Below are 23,678 nucleotides of genomic sequence, written 5' to 3' on the forward strand. Positions count from 1 at the left end.
AAAGTTGCTTTTGTAGTGAGCCAGCCACTCCCAGTCCCTATTCAAGCCCAAATTAATGGTGTTAAATTGGCAAATGAATTTTAGTTCTGCTGTTTCTCTTTGAAGTCTGTTTCTGAAGTTTTTTTGTTCAAATGTGGCTACTTTTAAATCTGTTATAGAATGTCCAGGAAGATTGAAGTGTTCTCCTACTGGCTTTTGTATGTTACCATTCCTGATGTCCGATTTGTGTCCATTTATTCTTTTACGTAGAGACTGTCCAGTTTGGCCAATGTACATGGCAGAGGGGCATTGCTGGCACATGATGGCATATATCACATTAGTAGATGTGCAGGTGAATGAGTCCCTGATGGTGTGACTCATGTGGTTGGATCCTCTGATGGTGTCGCTAGAGTAGATATGGGGACAGAGTAGGCAATGGGGCTTGCTACAGGGTTTGGTTCCTGGGTTAGTGTTTCTGTGGCGTGGTGTGTAGTTGCTGGTGAGTATTTGCTTCAGGTTGGGGGGGCTGTCTGTAAGCAAGGACTGGCCTGTCTCTCAAGATTTGTGAGAGTGCGGGATCGTTTTCCAGGATAGGTTGTAGATCGCTGACGGCGTGCTGGACAGGTTTTAGCTGGGGGCTGTATGTGATGGCCAGTGGTGTTCTGTTATTTTCCTTGTTGGGCCTGTCCTGTAGTAGGTGACTTCTGGGTACCTGTCTCGCTCTGTCAATCTGTTTCCTCAATTCCCCAGGTGGGTATTGTAGTTTTAAGAATGCTTGATAAAGATCTTATAGGTGTTTGTCTCTGTCTGAGGGATTAGAGCAAATTTGGTTGTATCTAAGGGCTTGGCTGTAGACAGTGGATTGTGTGATGTGTCCTGGATGAAAGCTGGAGGCATGTAGGTAAGTACAGCAGTCAGTAGGTTGCTGGTAGAGTGTGGTGTTTATGGGACCATTGCTTATTTGCACTGTAGTGTCTAGGAAGTGGACCTCTTGTGTAGACTGGTCCAGGCTGAGTTTGATGGTGGGGTGGAAATTGTTGAAATCCTGGTGGAATTCATCAAGGGCCTCCTTCCCAGGGGTCAAGAGGATGAAGCAATCCAGTCTGTCATTTCGACCATCAGGAGGAGTCCACACAGAATTCTTTTTCTTGTAGTGTTGGTAGGAGGTTTCCTGTGGGTCAGTGCACTGTTCAGTGATGTGTAGAAAATATTCCTTGAGCCAGAGACAGTGAAAGTAGGCTTCCAGATCACCACAGAACTGTATCATGTTCGTGGGGATGGAGGAGCATTAATTTGGACTTGAAGAGGGACTGGGAGTGGCTGGCTCACTACAAAAGCAACTTTCCGTCTTGGTATTGACACTTCCTCATCAATTATTGGGAGTGGACCACATCCAACCTGATTGAATTGGCCCTGTCAACACTGGTTCTCCAGTTGTATGGTAACTCCCTTCTCTTCATGTGTCAGCATAATAATACCTGCATCTGTAATTTTCACTCCATACATCTGAAGAAGCGGGTTTTTTACCCACGAAAGCTTATGCCCAAATACATTTGTTAGTCTTTAAGGTGCCACCGGACTCCTCATAGGAAGGCATGTTCTCCTCCTCTCCTCCTACATATCCACCACCCAAATGTACTGCATCTTTCCAAATGAGAGCTGCTCTGAGCTATTTGCCAGGTATACCAATTCCTTTTGCTCTCTTGAAAGAAATTGACAAATGCTGGTTCTCTGTGGACACCCAGAGAAAGGGGCTAGGCACAGGGACCTATTAAGGGGACAAACAAAATCCTTCTCTTCACCCTCAACCCAGTGGCAAAGGAGGTAAAAAATACAGCCACTGCATGCTGTCCACATGGGCTCTTTGCCAGTGTCCCATTTAGTTCAAAGCTGTAGCCCAGTAGGCTAGCTTGCCTTTATTATATTTACTGCTTTGCATTATATTCAGCAGTAATGCAAGAAACCTACAGGCCTGTATCCTGTAAGACATTAGCTTCAGCACGTTAGCATAAGGCTTGAGGACTATGAACTTTGAACAGATAAACTTTGCACAGATAAACGACCCAAAGGAAAACCACAAGTATTTGTGGAGCTAAAAACAGAGTTTAAGAGGAAGTTCTGACCATAGGTAAATAATTCAGCCACAGAAATGTCCTGGCAACGAACTGACATATGTAACAGGTACATGAGATACATTTAAGGCTAGCCTGCTTGCTTGCCTATATATCTTTTCTTATAAGTTTCTTATTTTCTTATGGGTTTGATTATTTGTTTTATTATAATAGGTTTGTAGGTCTATATTAGAGTATATTTTGGCTACAACACAAGGGACCTGCAGGCCACATCCTGTACGGTGAGCTAAGGCAAAGTTAGTATACATATGTTTGGGACTTTTCACCGAGATAGATAATGATGAGCTAAAGCATAAGATCCAGGTATGGCTGTGATATTTAACATAGAGGATGTGTGAAAGCAGGTTGGTATAGGGGCTTTCAGAGGTTCATACCCTTTTAAACTTAACAGGTACATCACAATTTGGAACTTTGATAGAACTGAAATAACCAGTGAGGACAAAAATAACAAATGTGATGCCTACCCACAAAAGGGGCATGGTAATGAATGGATGTATATGATAAAAAGTTGAGATCACTGATATACTAACCTAGAGGAAAAAAACACTCAAGCATTAGTAAGGTGAGGAAATACAAATAAGGCAAACGGGGAAATCACCTACTGAATATGCATCAAACATAGCAGCATCCACGTAATGTATTATAAAAGTGGCATCCCAGTCTAGGGGCTGTAGTAGAGAGATATGTAGTTCTTGGGAAGTGCCAGAATAATGGCCACTGGTGATGATGGGGAATGATGAGGAAGACGATGGCTCTTGTTCTACAGGAGATGGCGTGAGTATACAGATGTGCAGATGTACATTCTGTAGTATTTCTATCTATCTTACTAAGTTGGGGTGTTTGTGACTGTTCTGAATGTATTAATAATCTATATTTGTAAATATAAAAGAGTTCATATAGTATGAGTGTTGCGGCTGTGCACATCAGGGTTTCCAACTATATAATAATTTGAATAATACTGGGCCTGATCTTGGGACAAGAACCTGTCAACCCACAGAGTGACAACTAAGGATTCTTAAGTAATCAATATAATTAATACATAATCTAAAGACCAGGCAACAAAGACACAACAGCCCTGCCCCCAAAACTCCTTTCTCATTAATTACATTATGGCGGAGCAGTACGAAGGGAAAGAGGAAGCTAACATACAGAGTGGCAGCTATGCTAGGAGCCCATTATGACAGTATCTTCAGTGGCGGTGTGTAGGTTTCAAGGTAGAATGCAAGTTATATGTGAAACCCTGAATTGTTTATGACCCTCAGTAGAAGTGATTTAGGTAGATTTAATCACTAGGAAGTAGCTATTTCACAGTGATGGTTTGTGACCCTGGAATTCACTCTCAATCTCCTCAAGGCTGCTCAGAACCTGAATAAGTTATTAACCTTCCGACATGCTGCAACATCTCTCTTTGCTTAAGCATTTGGAGAGAACTCAAGCTGCCGGATGCATAGGGCCTTCTTATTTTTTTTCTTTCTGTACATTACATCTATAAGGATAGACAAAGCAATTCATTCACCCTTCCTTTACTCACACCTGTGTAAATGAACAGTGTAGCCTGATCAATTACTACACTTGTAAGGTTTCAGAGTAGCAGCCGTGTTAGTCTGTTTTCGCAAAAAGAAATGAATGATGAAGTGATGAAGTGAGCTGTAGCTCACGAAAGTTATGCTCAAATAAATTGGTTAGTCTCTAAGGTGCCACTAGTACGCCTTTTCTTTTTACACTTGTGAGATTATTTATTGGGGTTGCAACATGTACTTGTCACAGATGATAGGTTATTTTTCTAGGAAGCTACTTAGAGTTATCTGAGAAGATAAAATTTGGTGAAACACACCAAAATCTTATTTGATACAGACAACTATAAGTGAAATAATAGGAAATCAATATGAATAAACTTAAGACCAAGATAAGCACAATAAAGTGGTTTCCTGCATTGTTCATACTTGCAGTCTTACATTGTGTATACTTACAATTTATGGAGAGCATTAGAAATAAAGATAGAAGGAGAAGTAAGTGGAGCCCATCAGAAGGGAGATCCTGATTCAGTTTACACCATCTCTGGGACCCGACAAATCACCTTCTTAAAGATGTCTACAGTGTACTATACACTTTATGGTATCATAGAATATCAGGGTTGGAAGGGACCTCAGGAGGTCATCTAGTCCAACCCCCTGCTCAAAGCAGGACCTATCCCCAATTAAATCATCCCAGCCACTTGTTTGTCTTCTCAGAGTGAGACTGCAGAATTTATGACCTAGGGTTCTCTCTTTAGGCCTTAAGATCAGGTCAGGGGTGAATGGTCAACAATAGTCTTCACTGGAAAAAGTGAAAGCAGAATTTTGCTCTGTAATTGGTTCTCACCTCTATTATATCTTTGTTGCACCAGTGTGACTCCATTGACTTCAGCAATGATGCACTGGCAGAAAACTGGTGTAAATGGGGTGAAGAATCAGCCCCTGAGTTAACAATTCTGTTGATGTTTTGCAGTCAAACTTGCCCTCCCATTAAATTGTTGGATTTGCAGAAGTAACAGGAATAAAAAGAAGAAAAGAGGTTTATTTTTCACTGAAGTAAAGAGAAAGTACTCTGAATACACATAGGTACTATTTCTCTTGACAAAAGAGGGTGTCATCTTTTTATACATTAGCGACATCTTTTACATGCAGTAGTTATTTTTCAGAGCACAGGAGAACTGTAGAAATGCATTTAAATTTGAACAAGGCTCATGAGTCTTGCTTAGCTCGCTACTCCACTTTTTAAGCTCTTTGATCACTGAGCTATGTCTCCTTCTGAAATGTCTTGCTGTAGAGTGAGTAAAATATCAGTGAGTAATAAGCAATCTGGAAAGAAATAACAAAAAATGTCCTGAACTCCCATTGGAAATCTTGGAATTCTACAAAACAAAGTAGGGAGCCAGCTATTAAAACTCAGATAAACAATCCCATTCAAGTTCAGCAGCTCATAGCCATGCTAATGCATTCACATTTTAATCTTTTAGGAGAGGAGCTCTAAGCAGTGGAAAAACAGATAACACTATTCTTATCTTCTGGAGTAATGTACATATATCCCTGATTTGCATCCATAAGTGCTGCTTGGGTTCAATTTCTAGATTGCTTAGAATTCTGCTATTTAGAGCTTTCTTTAAAAACTTAGCATATCCTTATCTAGTTATCTTTAAGGGGTAGTAATGCCCTTAAAATGAACTATGAAAATGGCATAGTTGAGCTCCTTGTTTATTATATCTCAGTGGTTTCCACATGAAATTTGCTCAGTTTACTAGTAGAAAGGTAGATTTTCTAACAGCCAGCCCAGCACTAGAGCAGAAACTCTAACTACAGTCATTTCTGTTTACACATTATCACCAATAATAAATATCCAGTAGACCAAATGCAGCCTTCTGGCACACCTGTACAACTGTCTTCAAATTCTGCTCTGAGTTACAAATGTACAGCCTGTCTCCAATGGGATTACACAAATGTAAGTGATGACAGAATTTGGGCCTATAACTAGAACAAAGAACACACATCCTTATGTCTGTATGCTCACTGTTTACAAACCGCATTGACCTACCTTTAGAAGCAGCCTAAAAAATAACCAATAGTAGTGCACTTGAGTCACAGGACAGTGAATAATTGTAGCACACATATTAATTCCCAAGCATCCTTCAAGCCTTTCCTGCAAACACTTTCTTCAATTTCCACACTTGAAATTCACACTGTTTCTCAAGAAGTACATTCCCTTCTTCCCCTGCCTCATCCACTTCTCCAGTTATTTTTGCTGGCACACTACAAAATCCCTGTTTTGATTCCCTGCTGTTTTTATTTGAATTATATTTATTATAAGTCTCTCCCTTCCTTTTTTATGATGGTGCAGAAGAAAATTATCTGTACCCTAACCAGGTACAAAACCTGAAAATTATTCCTAAATTGTAACTTTATCTAAACGAGAACATAGAAACAAATAGCATTTTCAGTGAACCCAGTATATGCACTCATCAACCACTGGAGCTGTAATTAGACTTTTGTTTCCCAGGGTTTCCCTAAACAAACAAAATCTACTGCCTCTCTTTGCCTCAAGCAGCTGATCAGAATTCAAATTTTCACTTATCAGCCTCTCCAGACAATGTGAAATAAGTTTAGCTTGGGAAATATCAGTTCTTTAAATTGAAACTCATTGTCTTATAACTTGGTCCCAAGTGCGCCAATCCCAGTCCTGTACATTGGTAACTTTAACAGCCACCACACTAAATGGGGCTATGAAGTAAATTAACATGATGGCAAAGACCTCATGGACTGGATGTCCATGGAAGAACTGCAAATGGTTTTTGATCCCAAACAGTGAGCAACTTTCCACTCTGCTTCATGGCAATCCGGACCTCTCCATTGTTTCCAAAGATCAAAACAGGCATAAACTTCATGCATCCCACAAACTACTTCCTGACTTTCCCAACAGCCAACATAGGCCCGTCATCACCCACATTAGCATCAAAACCCGTGTTGATCAAAGCTGACTGGGACTGCTATAGAGAAGCCATGAAAAAAGTGGTGATCTGAATCCCCGCAACACCAGAATGTTATCACTGGTTAATTGACCTCCTTACCACAGCTGCCAAGAAGAGTATCCTCTGGGGCTCCCAGGAAGAATACATTCCCTGATGGACAAAAGAGACCCAGGACCACTGCCAGTAGTACAACCAATCTGGTAGACCAGAGGTTGTGAAGGCTCTGTTAGAGTTTCTAGGCTCAAACAGATGCCATCAGTGGACTGAGTGTATTGAAGATCTGAACTTCACACACTCTAGTCACTCTGCCTGGGCCTTACTACAACATCTTGGAGCCACTGGTCTGATGGAACATCGGACCTCAAAAGTCCAGCCCAACTCTATAGCTTCCAAATTGGTGGAGAGCATAAAAGAACCACTTGACAAAAACACCAAGTGAGAGATCCATTTTACATTGGACAGTAACTTCAATCTCTCCACAAGACCCCATCACCATCAGTACAGATGAAGTGAAGGAGGGTTTAGCTGCAATGAAGAAAGGTACGGTGATCGGCGGAGATGTTATCCCTCCAGAATATCTTCATCAACTAGGGCCCAGGGGACACCAATGGCTGGCAAAACTGTACACTAAAACCATGGAATCTGGATACATCCCAAAAGCCTGGTGGGAGATGATAGTCATTACCATACTCAAACTGGGCAACACCATATTGCTCCTGTGCACAACCTACAGACTCCTGGAATGTATCATCCTCTGGAGAATCAGTCTCTTGTTGAGTCAGTGATCCCAAAAGAACAAATGGGATTCCAGCCTAAACACAGCTTCTGCAAACAAATTTTGGCCTTTGTAATGCATACCAAGGCCCAATTCCAGAGGAAATCTAAGACCAGTACAGACTTTGTAAACCTGTCATTGGCCTGCAATATGGTCTGGATTAAAGGCCTGATGCTGAAGCTCGCAAGGATGATTCCCTGCCTCAAAACACTACTCCTTCTATGGATGATGCTGAGCAATAGGCAGCTACCTGCCCACTTGGGCAATGAAGTCAGTTCACCCAGGTTTCTCAACAATGGACTGTCACAAGACTCACTACTCACACTGATGCTCTTCAATGTCTGCACGAGCGACATTGATGCCAATGAAGTTGTGCAAATTTGCATATGTGGATGACCTGGCAATGCAAGCAGAGTTGTATGGCAAGTCCAGCATTCTTGGATAATAAAAAAACATCCACAATTACATTACATAGAATAAAAAAGATATATACAGGATTTAAATCCTCTTGGTTCAAGATATAAGCCAACCACCAACTGAGGGAGATTAAAAAGAAATGTCAAGTTGACATCAGTGGGAAAGCTCAACAAAGTGAGCAAGGGTTCCACAATCTGTCCCTAAATAGACTGAGGAACTTTTGCATTAAGAACTGCAGGCTGTGTTACTTCATTAAATGCATATATCTGGCATAGACCATCAGTGGGTTGAAATGATTAAAAAGTTATGTGATTGTGTTTTGTGTAGTTTTATAAGGTTAAGAGTAAAGAGAAAATAGCATGAATGTGAGGTACCAGCAATTGAATGTGAGATGTGTCTCTCTTTTAACACTAGTTTCCATTAGGTGTCCACCTGCAAATTAATAGAAGATGGCTGCTCAGTGGACTAAGAATTTGGTAATTAAACATTTACAGTGGAACCATTTCTAGAAAAACCTAGTGTTATTTCTAGGGCTGTCCATTGATCTCAGATAACTCAAGTGATTAACTCAACAAAATTAACTGTGATTAAAAAAATTAAACAGTAGAATACCAATTGAAATTTATTAAATATTTTGGATGTTTTTCTACATTTTCAAATATATTGATTTCTATTACAACACAGAATACAAAGTGTACAATACTCACTTTGTATTAGTTTTTATTACAAATATTTGCACTGTAAAAATGATAAAAGAAATACTATTTTTCAATTCACCTCATACAAGTACTGTAGTCCAATCTCTACTGCGAAAGTGTAACTTACAAATGTAGATTTTTTTTGTTACATAACTGCACTCAAAAACAAAACAATGTAAATCTTTAGAGCCTACAAGTCCACTCAGTCCTATTTCTTGTTCAGTCAGTCAGTGAGACAAACAAGTTTGTTTATATTTACGGGAGATACTGCTGCCTGCTTATTTACAATGTCAACTGAAAGCAAGAACAGGCATTCACATGGCACTTTTGTAGCTGGCATTGCAAGGTATTTACGTGCCAGATATGCTAAGCATTCATATGCCCCTTCATGCTTCAGCCACCATTCCAGAGGGCATGCTTCCATGCTGATGATGTTAGTTAAAAAAATAATGTGTTAATTAAATTTTTGTCTGAACTTCTTGGGGGAGAATTGTATGTCTCCTGTTCTGTTTTACCCGCATTCTGCCATATATTCCGTATTATAGCCATCTCGGATGATGACCCAGCACATGTTGTTTGACTTACAAACACTGTCACTGCAGATCTGACAAAATGCAAAGAAGGTATCAATGTGAGATTTCTAAAGATAGCTACAGCATTCTACCCAAGATTCAAGAATCTGAAGTGCCTTCCAAAATCTGAGAGGGATAAGGTGTGGAGCATGCTTTCAGAAGTCTTAAAAGAGCAACATTTTGATGCAGAAACTACAGAACCCAAACCACCAAAAAGAAAATCAATCTTCTGCTGGTGGCATCTGACTCCGATGAAGAAAATGCACATGCATCTGTCCACTCTGCTTTGGATTATTATTGAGCAGAGCCCATCATCAGCATGGATGCATGTCCTCTGAAATGGTGGTTGAAGCATGAAGGGACATATGAATCTTTAGCGCATCTGGCACGTAAATATCTTGCGACACCGGTTACAACAGTGCCATGCAAACACCTGTTCTCACTTTCAGGTAAAGAAGCAGGCAGCATTATCTCCTGCAAATGTAACCAAATTTGTTTGTCTGAGCGATTGGCTGAAATAGGTCAGAGTGGACTTGTAGGCTCTAAACTTTTATATTGTTTTACTTTTGAATGCAGTTATTTTTGTACATAATTCTACATTTGTAAGTTCAATTTTTATGATAAAGAGATTGCACTACAGTCCTTATAGTAGGTGAATTGAAATAAACTCTTTCTTTTGTTTTTTTACAGTGCAAATATTTGTCATAAAAAATAAATATAAACTGAGCACTGTACACTTTGTATTCTGTGTTGTAATTGAAATCAATATATTTGAAAATGTAGAAAACATGCAAAAATATTTAAATAAATTATATTCTATTAATTTTTTCTATCAGATGCATGCAGTGGAAAATACAGTAGGAAGATATATACAGAGAACATGAAAAAATGGGGGCTGCCATACCAACTCTAACAACAGTAATCAATTAAGGTGGGCTATTATCAGCAGGAGAAAAAAAACTTTTGTAGTGATCATCACGATGGCCCATTTCAAACAGTTGACAAGAAGGTGTGAGTAACAGTAGGGGGAAACTTAGCATGGGGAAATAGTTTTTAGTTTGTGTAATGACTCATCCACTCCCAGTCTTTATTCAAGCCTAATTTAATGGTGTCCAGTTTGCAAATTAATTCCAGTTCTGCAGTTTCTCGTTGGAAGCTGGTTTTGAAGTTTTTTTCTTGAATAACTGTGACTTTTAGGTCTGTAATTGAGTGTCCAGGGAGTTTGACATGTTCTCCGACTGGTTTTTGAATGTTATAATTCTTGACGTCTAATTTGTGTCCATTTATTCTTTTGCATAGAGACTGTCCAGTTTGGCCAATAAACATGGCAGAGGGGCATTGCTGGCACATGATGGCATATATCACATTGGTAGATGTGCAGGTGAACGAGCCTCTGATAGTGTGGCTGATGTGATTAGGTCCTATGATGGTGTCCCTTGAATAGATATGTGGACAGAGCTGGCAACAGCCTTTGTTGCAAGGTTAGGTTCCTGGGTTAGTGTTTTTGTTTTGGGGTGTATGGTTGCTGGTGAGTATTTGCTTCAGGTTGGGAGGCTGTCTGTAAGCAAGGACTGGCCTGTCTCCCAAGATCTGTGAGAGTGAGGGATCATCCTTCAGGATAGGTTGTAGATTCTTGATGTTACGCTGGAGAGGTTTTAGTTGGGGGCTGAAGGTGATGGCTAGTGGCGTTCCGTTACTTTCTTTGTTGGGCCTATCCTGTAGTAGGTGACTTCTGGGTACTCTTCTGGCTCTGTCAATCTGTTTCTTCACTTCAGCAGGTGGGTATTGTAGTTGTAAGAATGCTTGATAGAGATCTTGTAGGTGTTTGTCTCTGTTTGAGGGGTTGGAGCAAATGCGATTGTATCTTAGAGCATGGCTGTAGACAATGGATCATGTAGTGTGGTCTGGATGAAAGCTGGAGGCACGTAGGTAAGTATAGCAATCAGTAGGTTTCTAGTACAGATGGCGTTTATGTGACCATTGCTTATTAGCACCGTAGCGTCCAGGAAGTGGATTTCTTGTGAGGACTGGTCCAGGCTGAGGTTGATAGTGGGATGGAAATTGTTGAAATCATGGTAGCTTTCTTCAAGGGCTTCTTTTCCATGGGTCCAGATGATGAAGAGATCCACACTGTGTGTGTATATCTATCTATCTATCTATCTATCTATCTATCTATCTATCTATCTATCTATCTTCCTACTGTATTTTCCACTGCATGCATCTGATGAAGTGGGCTTTAACCCACGAAAGCTTATGCTCAAATAAATTTGTTAGTCTCTAAGGTGCCACAAGTACTCCTCGTTCTTTTTGCTGATACAAACTAACACGTCTACAACTCTGAAACTTGGGAAAGTAACACATTCACTTTTAAAAGTAACACTTTCAACCTTAACAGTTTTGCTCAGAAGGCAACACGTTCACTTTAAGAGTTAACACTTAAAAGTGGAAGTGTTGCTTTTAAAAGTGAAAAATGGCATTTCCCCACAGTTTCTTACTGTTTCACACTTGAAAAAAAGTTGGGAAACAGTTCAAAAATGTAGCAAAGTGGAGAGGGAAGAGGGAAACATTTTCACAGAGTATTGAATTTACTTGTTGGAAAACAAGAATTTTCCAAAAGGAAATTTTGACAGGGGATTTTCCCTATCAAAGATTTCACAAGAAAATCTCAGTTTTCTAGCAAACTGCAATCACTAATAATTAGCTCTTCTTTTGCCTCCCCTATTTGCAGTCCATGGAGATTAAGGCAGTTTCCCCAGAAGGGAGCCATTTGAGGAGTGATGTGACTAACATGCTGGAGCAAGAGAAGTGAGAATGGTGTGACAGATATAATGATTACTGTATGTTGTAGTGATTGTGGGAAGCAGGTAATTTAATTTGTTTTCCACCATGAACCCATAGTGTTCTGACATCATTACTAATGTTTATGACCTGTAGACACTAACTGGGAAACAAAATTAAAATATATAACCCCTCCCCCCCAGTATTAACACAACCAAACTGCACACACAAGCACACAATAGATCCCTGTAACAAAACTATATGCAAAGACACATAGTAAGCCAACTTCAGTATTGCACAAAGACCTGTAAATACATGTTGTATACCAGCTTCCCCAAAGGAAAAGTACATGTAAAAGTGTATTATAAGCAAGCTTTACAACAGTGGTTCTCAACCTTTCCAGATCACTGTATCCCTTTCAGAAGTCTGATTTGTCTTGCGTACCCCACATATCACCTCACTGAAAAAACTACTTCCATACAAAATCAGACATAAAAATAAAAAAGTCACAGCATACTATTACTGAAATATTGCTTACTTTCTCATTTTACCATATAATTCTAAAATAAATGGATTTGAATATAAATATTGTATTTATATTTCAGTGTATAGAGCAGTATAGATAAGCCATTGTCTGTATGAAATTTTAGTTTGTACTGACTTCACTAGTGCTTTTTATGTAGCCTGTTATAAAGCTAGCCAAATATCTAGATGAGTTGATGTACCCCCTGGAAGACCTCTGCATACCCCCAGGGATATGTGTAACCCTTGTTGAAACCACTGCATTACAATACCAAAATTGAATCCAGCATATCCTTGGTAAATCTATAGTTTTCACCCTGGACAAACTTTGAAATCATAGAATCATAGAATATTAGGGTTGGAAGAGACCAGAGGAGGTCATCTAGTCCAATCCCCTGCTCAAAGCAGGACCAACACCAACTAAATCATCCCAGCCAAGGCTCTGTCAAGCCGGGCCTTAAAAACCTCTAAGGATGGAGATTCCGCCACCTCCCTAGGTAACCCATTCCAGTGCTTCATCACCCTCCTAGTGAAAGAGACCGAGACCTAGATGTCCCCCACTGCAACTTGAGACCATTGCTCCTTGTTCTGTCATCTGCCACCACTGAGAACAGCCTATCTCAGGGGTGGGCAAAGTTTTTGGCCTGAGGGCCGCATCGGGTTTCGGAAATTGGATGGATGGCCAGTTAGGGGAGGCTGTGCCTCCCCAAACAGCCAGGCATGGTCCGGCCCCTGCCCCCTATCTGCCCCTGTCCCCTGATTCTCCCCCCAACGCCTCCCTGCCCCGGGACCCCTGATACATTCCCCCCTCCCGTCCCCTGACCGCCCCCGGAACACCCACCCCTGACTGCCCCCCGCCGCCACATCCAACCCCTCCTCTCAATCCCAACTGTCCCCCCGGGACCCCTGCCCCATCCAACCACCCCTTCTCACTGTCCCCTGACTGTCCCTGACTGCCCCCCGCTGCCCCATCCAACCCCCCATCTCCTTCCTGACTGCCCCACCGGGATCCCTGCCCCTATTCAACCCCCCTGTTCCCTGCCCTCTGACTGACCCGACCCCTATCCACACCCCCACCCCCCCTAGCCTCTTACCGCACTGCCTGGAACACCAGTGGCTGGCGGTGCTACAGCCGCACCGTCGGGCTGGAGCCAGCCACGCCACCGCGCAGCACAGAGCACTGGGTCAGGCCGGGCTCTGCAGCTGCGCTGCCCCAGGAGCTCGCAGGAACGCTGCCCAGAGCATTGTGCTGGTGGCGCAGTGAGCTGAGGCTGCGGGGGAGGGGGAACATCAGGGGACGAGCCTCCCAGGCCAGGAGCTCAGGGGCCCGCAGGCCATAGTTTGCCACCTCTGACCTACCTCCATCCTCTTTGGAACCCCCCTTCAGGTAGTTGAAGACTGCTATCAAATCCCCCCTCACTCTTCTCTTCTGCAGACTAAACAAGCCCAGTTCCCTCAGCCTCTCCTCATAACTCATGTGTTCCAGTCCCCTAATCATTTTTTTTTGCCCTCCACTGGACTCTCTCCAATTTCTCCACATCCCTTCTGCAGTGGGGGGACCAAAATTGGACACAGTACTCCAGATGTGGCCTTACCAGTGCCGAATAGAGGGGAATAATCACTTCCCTTGATCTGCTGGCAATACTCCTACGAATGCAGCCCAATATGCAATTAGCCTGCTTGGCAACGAGGGCACACTGCTGACTCATATCCAGGTTCTCGTCCACCATAATCCCCACGTCCTTTTCTGCAGAACTGCTGCTTAGCCAGTCATTCCCCAGCCTGTAGCGGTGCATGAGATCCTTCCTTCCTAAGTGCAAGACTCTGCACTTGTCCTTGTTGAACCTCATCAGACTTCTTTTAGCCCAATCCTCCAATTTGTCTAGGTCACTCTGGACCCTATCCCTACCCTCCAGCATATCTACCTCTCCCCCCAGCTTAGTGTCATCTGCGAACTTGCTGAGGGTACAATTAATCCCATCATCCAGATCATTGGTAAAGATGTTGAACAAAACCAACCCCAGGACTGACCCCTGGGGCACTCCGCTCGATACCAGCTGCCAACTAGACATCGAGCCGTTGATCACTACCCATTGAGCCCAACAATCTAGCCAGCTTTTTATCCACCTTATAGTCCATTCATCCAATCCATACTTATTTAACTTGCTGGCAAGAATACTGTGGGAGACCATATCAAATGCTTTGCTAAAGTCAAGAAATATCACATCCACCGCTTTTCCCATGTCCACAGAGCCAGTTATCTCATCATAGAAGGCAATCAGCTCATGTGACACCCATGTGAAAAAGTAAGCTATATTCATAAATTAAGAAGAACAAAACTGGATCCCTAGGTCCAGATCCTCAAAGATCTGGATATATTATTGATGTTGTGGGACTTAGACAACACACACTGAAGCTAAATCATAGTGTTCTCAAGCATATAAATGCAAATAGATTTAATTTATTATTGTGTTACTCTCCAACACTTTCTTCCATCTAATGACTTGTTCTATCAGCAACCGTTATCAGTAAGCTGCCATCAAGCGAATGACTCTGTCTACTGGGAGACTTCAATGCTGGAGCTGGTTCATAATATGAGATGTGGTTACTATGCGTTGGCCACCATAGAGCATGAAAGATGAATGACAGTAGGCAAAGACTACTGGAGCTCTGCACCTCCAGTGACTGTGTATTACCAACACCTACTTCTAAGGAGGTCACCACTAGAAGGTCTCAAGGAGACCCCTCCCCCAGATCTGAACACTCGCACCAACTGCATTTAATTGTGCCCCATAGGAACACCTACAGGATGTTCTCCATACTCATAGTTTTCATAATGCGGACTGACACAGACTATGTACATGTGCTGCAAAAATAAGGCTTTCACTATGGAAACAAACAGAGCTGTAGCCCATGTGTTAACATTGATAATATAAAAGACCAAGGAACGTGTCTTCAGTTCACTATCAATTACAGGGAAGCTATGTCATTGATTCCATCTCTCTTGAATGCTGATACAGCATGGAACACACTCAGATTGAATATCCATTTTTTTACCTCAGCTTTTGGTGAAAAGGTTGTACAAGATAAAGACTGTTCTGCAGCATATTCTGAAGAAATGTTTCCAGTTATTGAAGCAAAACATACGACATATCTTTGCCACAATGTGAACCCCTCTCCTAAGACATGTTCTAACCTTAGGTTGGCCAAGAGCACTTTGCAATGAACAGCAAGGCAATGTGCTCAGTTGTACTGGCTCAATCTGCATGACAAACTACAAAAGCCCTTTGAGAATGGAGATCTAATGATGTAGATGTATGATGGAGTCAAGAAAGCAATTGGTCCTCTGCCTCATTCAGATCTCTAAAGAGAGGCATCATCACTGACAAAAACAAACAGATGCAAAGCTGGGTGGAACATTACCATATTACCAAGTCTATTCACATGAAACCACTGTTTCTGAAGCAGCACTGAATGTGATCCCCAAGCTCTAGACTATTGGAGACACTGATAACTGAGCATGAAAAGACAATCAGCTCTCACACCATGAAAGTCACAGAAAAAGATGGAATTACAGCTGAATTACTGAAACTAGGAAGATAGGTTGTACTTAAAGTCTCTACAATGTCCTGTTTGCCTGCTGGAGGGAAAGAGGGGTACCACAAGACATGAAGGTTGCCAACATCATAAAAACAAGGGAGATCTGAGTGACTGCAACAACTACAGAGGAATTTCTCTCCTAAGTGTTACTGACAAGGGTCATTCTAAAAAAAACCTGCTAAGTTGTTGCTGAATGTGCATATCCAGAGAATCAGAGAGTCAGTGCAGCTTCCTTGCCAGTAGACCAACTATTGATGTGGTCTTTGCACTAAGGCAATGGCAAGAAAAGTATCAAGGGCAACAAAAAGCTCTTTCCATGACCATCATAGATTTTACTAAGGCTTTTGACCTGGCCAGCAAAAGGGCCTCTTCCAGCGGCTAGAGAGAATTGGTTGCCTTCCAGTCTTCCTCAGTTTGATTTGATCCTTTCATGATGGTATGAAGGCTACAGTCTAGTATGATGGTGAGCAGTCTGACAGCTTTGAAGTAAACAGTGGTGTCAAATAAGAATATGCTTTGGACACTAACACTCTTTGGCTTTTTCTTCTCTCTGCTTCTTCATTGTGCTTTCTCATCTAGCACTGAGGGTGTACATCTCTATACAAAAGTAGAAGGAAAACTCTTCAACAATTCATGTTTAATAGCAAATTAAACACTTGCTGATAAAAGAGTTTATTTTTGCCAATGATGCAGTGCACATCACACTGAGTTAAGAAGAGGTTTAGAACTTTGTCATAGTTTTGTACGAGCTTGTGATGAATTTGGACTAACCATCAGTCTAATGAAGACAATGATTACGGCATAAAGTGTGTAGACTACAACAGAAGTTTTAGAATCTAGCACCATGCTAGAAGTTGTGCACATGTTCTTCTAAGATCAAATGTATAGGATATCCTATCTCTAGATCATAAGCTTAATTCTTGCATGAGAAAGGCAGCCACCACATCTTGCCAACTGAGTAAGTGCATGTGGGATAACAGGAAACAGATACTGAACACCAGGATACAGGTCTGCCAGACATGCTTTTTGTCCCCCTGCTATATGGTAGCAAGATCTGGTCCACCTATAGCTGGCATGAGAGAAGGCTACACATCTTCCACACCTGATGTCTTCATCATACTATAAATAATAAGTCGGAAACCAAAGTTCCTGACACTGCAGTACTTGAGAAAGTGAAATTGCCAAGTTTAATCAAAATTCTCAAACACAGACATATCCATTGGCTTGGTCATTTGCATTGCATAAATGCATTCCAAAGGCTCTTCTGAATGGAGAACTTGCATGTTTCAAGGCCACTGAGCTGACTTAGACTCAGGTTGCAGGGACATTTTCAAGAGGGTCTTGACAACTTTCAGCATTGATACCGCAAGCTGGGAAGCGGCAAGCAACAGGCTATACTGGAGGACTCTGCTGCACCAAGGGAGTCAACGAATCTGAAAAGAAGTGGTTCAGAGAAAGAAAAGTGAAGACGGTGAAGAGGAAAGTACAGCAGGCTTCAAGCTCTAGCAGTGTGCTGGCTTCATCTGGCTGTGTGCTTTTTACCAGTGGCAAGGACTGTCACTCAAGAATTGGACTTTTTAGTCACTTGCAATGGTCCAGCATGGCACACAGTAACTTAACTGCTTTGGCCCTTACACCATCATTTTTCAAGACAGATTGTGGGCACTGCCACTCTTCAGGTGAACGGGAGTTGACTTTCATCAGGAAAATAACATTTGCAAGAGACTGACATAATAACTAATGAAAGACATCTATTGACAACAGAATCTGAGAGCCATCAGAAACAACTGCATAAACAACAGAAAAAGAATAGGCTTCATAATGGTATACTCTCTATCTTCACAGGTCCACAAGCTAAAAGCTGGTTTCAGAGTAGCAACCGTGTTAGTCTGTATTCGCAAAAAGAAAAGGAGTACTTGTGGCACCTTAGAGACTAACCAATTTATTTGAGCATAAGCTTTCATGAGCTACAGTTCACTTCATCAGATGCATTCAGTGGAAAATACAGTGAGGAGATTTATATACATAGAGAACATGAAACAATGGGTGTTACCACACACACTGTAAGGAGAGTGATCACTTAAGGTGAGCTATTACCAGCAGGAGAGCGGGGGAAAATCTTTTGTAGTGATAATCAAGGTGGGCCATTTCCAGCAGTTGACAAGAATGTCTGAGGAACAGTGGGGGGATGGAGGGGGGAATAAACATGGGGAAATAGTTTTACTTTTTGTAATGACCCATCCACTCCCAGTCTCTATTCAAGCCTAAGTTAATTGTATCCAGTTTGCAAATTAATTCCAATTCAGCAGTCTCTCACTGGAGTCTGTTTTTGAAGTTTTTTGTTGAAGAATTGCCACTTTTAGGTCTGTAATCGAGTGACCAAAAAGATTGAAGTGTTCTCTAAAAGCTGTAAGTCTTGAAAGGGTTGGCTCTCTAGATCAGTGGTTTACAAATTTTTTTTCTGGCAATCCAGTTGAAGAAAATTGTGGATGCCCATGACCCAGTGGATCTGGGGATGAGGGGTTTGGGGTGTGGGAGGGGCTCAGAGCTGGGGCAGAGTGGGGTTTGGGGTGCAGGAGGGAGCTCTGGGTTTGGGGGGCAATTCAGGGCTGGGGCAGGGGGTTGGGGTGCAGGAGGGAGGCAGGGCTCTGGGCTGGGAGTGCAGGGTCTGGCATGGGGCTGGGGATGAGGGGTTTGGGGTGCAGGAAGGGGCTCTGGGTTTGGAGGGAGTTCAGTGCTGGGGCAGGATATTGGGGTGTGGTGTTGGGACATGGCCTTACCCTGGGTGGCAGAGCTGTGCTCAAGATTTATGGGGCTTTATGCAGTGTTATTAAACTGGTGCCTCTATGCCCAATGGCAGCCTGGAGTTGCATGTGTATTTTAGATAAGGATGGTCTTTTATGGATTTATTTTGAAAACTATAAGTCTCAAGATGCAAGCATTTAAGGCTAAAGATGAATACTTAGATTGTGCATCTAAAAATCTATGCAAAGATTTTTTAAAGATGTGATTTTATTATCTTCAGCAACACCTTAATGATATATTTTTAAAGCAAATTTTAAACTAAGGTCCTGTAGACTAGCATGTTGTGAGTAAATATTACAGTGATGCAAACTGTTTTTGTCAGTAAATTCAGAAACTGACAGTATATACCTGGGGGTTGGCAAATGCCCGTTAAATGGCTTCATTACCACTTGAATGGCTCTTTAACAGTTTCAGTGTTGTGCTAATAGGTCTGGCAGGCCAGAAGGCTTTTTCACTTTTAAGTATTAGATCCCCTCCAGAGCAAGGCTCACCAGGCTGCAGCAGCCAGCTGTAGTGAGAGCCTGCAGGAAGGGTCAGATTAGAACAGGGATAGGAAGAGGCGAGAGGGTAGACACTAAGATCCGGGGGTTCCCCAAATTTTCTGGTGCCCTATGCCATAGGCACCAACTTTCCACAGCGCCGGTGGGTGCCCGTGCCCCTCCTATACCTGTCCCTGTCCCGACTTCACCATTTCCCCACCCCTGCCCTGCCCCCATTCCAACCCCTTCCCCAAAGTCCCCGTCCCAACTCTGCCCCCTCCCTGCTCCTATGGGATCCCTTCCCTAAACCCCTGCCCTGGCCCCGCCTCTTCCCCGTGCGTGCTGCATCCCCCCACCTCCCCACTTCCTCCCAGTGCTTGCCACGCAAAACAGATATTTCACGGCACAAGCACTGGGAGCTAGGGGGGAAAAGTGGGCACGCAGCGTGCTAAGGGGAGGAGGCGGAGGCAGAGTGGAGGTGGAGGTGAGCTGGGGTGGGGAGCTGCCGGTGGCTGCAGAGCACCAACCAATTTTTCCCTGTGGTGTTCCACCCCTGGAGCACCCACGGAGTTGGCTCCTATGCCTACATAGCCACGCATGCTGCGTATGCCTAAGGACAGCCCTAAGGCGGCTCCCAGTCAGCAGCAGAGCCGGGGTGCTAAGGCAGGCTTCCTGCCTGTCCTGGCACTGTGGACCGCACTGCATGGCCAGCAGCAGCTCCAGCTCCTAGGCGGAGGTGCACAAGTGGATCCATGCAGCTCTAGCCTGCAGGCCTAGAAGCCGGACCTGCTGCTGGTCACTTCTGGGGCGCAGTGCGATGCCAGAACAGGTAGGGACTAGCCTGCCTTATCCAGGCAGCACCGCCGAAGGGACTTTTAATGGCCCAGTCAGCGGTCCTGACCAGAGCAGCCGTGACCCAGTGCCTTACATTCTGCGACCCAGTATTGGGTCATGACCCGCAGTTTGAAAACCACTGCTCTAGATGACTGGTGCCTTTTGTGGGTATTGAAAAACAAAATAGATCTGATGGTCATTCTATGCCCCTCCATTCTTTTTCATATCTTAAGCTATGGTAATATATATTTGTAGTTTATGTTTTATCAGTGCATTTCATTATAAATTGGGGATGTATTTTAAAATTGAATGTTAAGAAGGTTTTCTGCCCATGAAAAAAACACAGATGGGAAAGGAAAGGAGTACTTGTAACATGGCTGCTACTCTGAAACAGATGGGAAAGCTCATTATACATGTTGCAAATACACAACAGTTCACATTGCACATATATAGTAATTTTTTTGAAAATGAACAGAATATATGCAAGTGTGCATGTATAGAATAGGATATTTATTTGTTGATTTCTTTCTTTCGGATTTTGCTCAATTTTCATATGAAGATTTCCACAGGTTGCTCAGTTCACTCCTCTTGTCTGTGACAAACATTGCACTCACAACAGATTGATGACAATAAAGTAGCAATCTTCAGAAAACCTCAATATCAATTTATGGTGACCGCCCCCACCCCCAGGTGCACACACATTTACATACAAATTGTTCCACAAATATGGCAGCTGCTGCACAAGGAGGATAGAATGTTAACACTGCTTTAGGTTCTTTAATATAGTGATTTATCACCTCTGGGTTCGTTAATGAACATAACTATACTTTCGCATGATTGGTCTTAAACTTCCTAACTCCCTTCATTATCAACTCTTTAAAAGGTCATGTACATTAATCAATTAACTTTTACTGCCTTACCTTTCAGATGCTGTTTGTAAAAAATCCGTTAAATGAAGCATTTAAAATACATAGTTTGTACATTAAGGTTTGGAATTGTGTGCTGTATCCAAGAGATTGCTGCTTCACGTGACTCCCTTTGTATGCGTTCCCAGCTACATTTTCCTTAAAGAAATCTAATCTGGGTCAATAAAAATAACGTGAAAAATGCCTATGATAACATCAGTACATGCCATATTTCATATATAAATAGTGCTTTCAGTATTCAAAAAGGCATGTACTTGAGGTAAAGCACCCCATATTATAAGCTAAATCTTTCCCTTGTTACATGCCTTGTGTCCAGCCCAATTCCCTCCCTGTTTCTTCCTCGCTTTGGTTTGGGCAAGGAGACATGGCAAGTAGTTATTTGGTTTCCAGTTCTAGAAAGCATTCTTATTTAGGGAATTGCCAATAGGACTTTAAGCACATGCTTAAAATTAAGCATATGCTTGCTTGCTACCCTGAATAGAGATTATATTTAAGCGCTTATGACTTAATTGCTTTCCTGAATTGGAATATTGCTGTTGAGCTATTACAGCAGAAAATTATGAAATATACCATACTGACTCAGCTGTGCTGGCCAGCTACTTGAGGAGGAGGAGGGTGGGCAAAGCCGGAGTTACACCCCCTTTCTGCCCCTTTATACCTAATGCCTACCCTTGGCTCAAAAAGAAATAGTGTGCCAGCAGTGCCCACTTACTCCTGCACGACTACACCCAAGGTTCATGTATCCCAGACACAGCATAATGGAGGTTCTACTCACCTTTATTCCCATGTGTGGGTGCACAAGCCAAGGACCAATCTAGCTCTATATGCTGTTGAAAGTTGTTAAATGTGCTCTTTTCACTTGAGGTAAATTTAGTGGATGGACCCCTCCAAGCTGCATCGATGACCGGAATAAAGCAACATTCCAAACGCATGGCATACACCTCTATCACAGTGATACCAAAGAGAAATTAAATAGAAAAGAACATTAAAGAACGATAAGCATCTAACTTTAGGCAGACATAAAGAGTGAAGGTTGGCAATGTCCCATTAACTTACTGTTATATACCTACAGTCAGTTACAGCTGCCAATTATAGTAACTACTTTGAAATAATCCTAAACAACCAGACAGAAAAGAGTAAGTTAAGGATAGTTAATGCTTAGCTCACACTTTCATTGCTTTTTTTTGGATGCAAAGCTGTAGCTTGTTAGCCCAGAAGTTACAGTGGAACAAAATAGTGACTATGGTAATCAGGGATTTTAAATAGTAATCATAAAATTGGTGGTGCATGGAGAACGTTGCATGTTGTACAAATAGGTGTTTAAAGAAATAATCAGACAGAAAATACACTATAGAAATGTTCAGCCTTTCATTTTCTTCAGCAAGCCTATCACTGAAGAAAGAAAGAATAAAGAATGTTTTCTGTTCACATCTGTAGTTAAAAGTGGAACAAACTGAGCCAACAGTCTATTGAACACTGTATCAGAAGAATTCTAGGAAGCATGTAAGTTGCTATCTAAATATATTGATTCAGTTAGTCTGTAAAGCACTAGTTATTTATGCAGCATTTCTGACAATCACAACACATGATGTAGTATAATTATGTTAACATTAACAATGTACGACTCTTCAGGTTCATTTGAATATTTCTTATGTTATAGCAAATTAAATGTGATAAAGACTAATTAAGTTAACAATGTATACAACAGCTTACATTTCCTCCAGTGCTTCTGAGAGTGTTCTTTCAAGTATTTTTTTCCTATATGAACCCTCTTTTAAAATTCAGATACATTCAGTCAATATTTTTTTAATTGACATCTTCTACTCGCTGCAGGACGAAGATGAAAAACGGAAGGCCAGAAGTTATTAAAAAGGTTTTCAGAATGTGTGTTCTTTTCTATAACACCATTTTTGATCAAGTAATTGCTGTCTAATGCACTTTGATCAGAGGCCGTGATGTTTATTATTGCAGCTGTACAGATATGACACCGAACTATGGTTTATTGGAATAAACCTCCAGCAAATCAGTTATAACCATAGCAACAGTGTGACCAAAAGTGCCCCTAAAGGAGAGTATATCTCTGAGAAAAGTATCTGTCCCCAATTGCTGCTTTTTTATAGATTAAGCGTCTAAAAAGGTTGTAATTTCCACATTTCAAATATGAAAAATTCCAAATATGAAGAACGGAAAGTATTTCTTATGTAAGTATCACATAGTGTCATACAATTCTGTGTGCACTGTGATGTCTATAAATGAGGCAATTATTTAAACCCTAAAGGTCTGTTGTAGCAGCGAGTGGCAAGCTAATGCATTTAGAAGGCCATTGTGAAATCTTGCATGAGAGCTTGCATAATCTCATGTTAAGCAAAAATTATTGGTTCAATTGAAACTGACAAATGGGAGTTTTATCTCACAATTGGGTCAAATTACTTAAATCCTGTTATAACAATAGTCTACATAGTTCAGACAATAGCTGCAGTATGGTGGATAGTGAAAATCAGCAGTGAGATTTTTGTCAGAATCCCAATGTTGATGAATTTGCTCTCTACTCTCTTTCTAGAACTCACTTGGAAAGATTGCAATGTCACTGCCATTTGTCCAGTAGGGATTAATCTGAAAAAAAAGAAGCTGCCAGTTATCATGAATTTATGCTTGCAAGT

At 41.8% G+C, this 23,678-nt stretch overlaps 1 long non-coding RNA gene across 3 annotated transcripts in view; it reads right to left on the bottom strand.

The window, feature by feature from the left end:
- Positions 1 to 23,678, bottom strand: part of LOC141984207 (uncharacterized) — a 59,207-nt gene that overhangs the window by 17,141 nt on the left and 18,388 nt on the right. The window contains exons 2-4 of one of the 3 annotated variants that reach the window (XR_012638687.1): positions 23,586 to 23,631; positions 21,794 to 21,961; positions 4,488 to 4,609 (exon numbers count right to left, since the gene is read on the bottom strand). This is a non-coding gene — a long non-coding RNA (uncharacterized LOC141984207). Of the gene's footprint in view, positions 1 to 4,487; positions 4,610 to 16,300; positions 17,408 to 21,793; positions 21,962 to 23,585; positions 23,632 to 23,678 lie in introns of those variants that run through there. The other 2 variants (XR_012638686.1, XR_012638688.1) reach the window with 2 other exon arrangements.

Source organism: Natator depressus, chromosome 3 (assembly GCF_965152275.1).
Source record: "Natator depressus isolate rNatDep1 chromosome 3, rNatDep2.hap1, whole genome shotgun sequence".
In the NCBI taxonomy this organism is placed as follows: Eukaryota; Metazoa; Chordata; order Testudines; family Cheloniidae; genus Natator; species Natator depressus.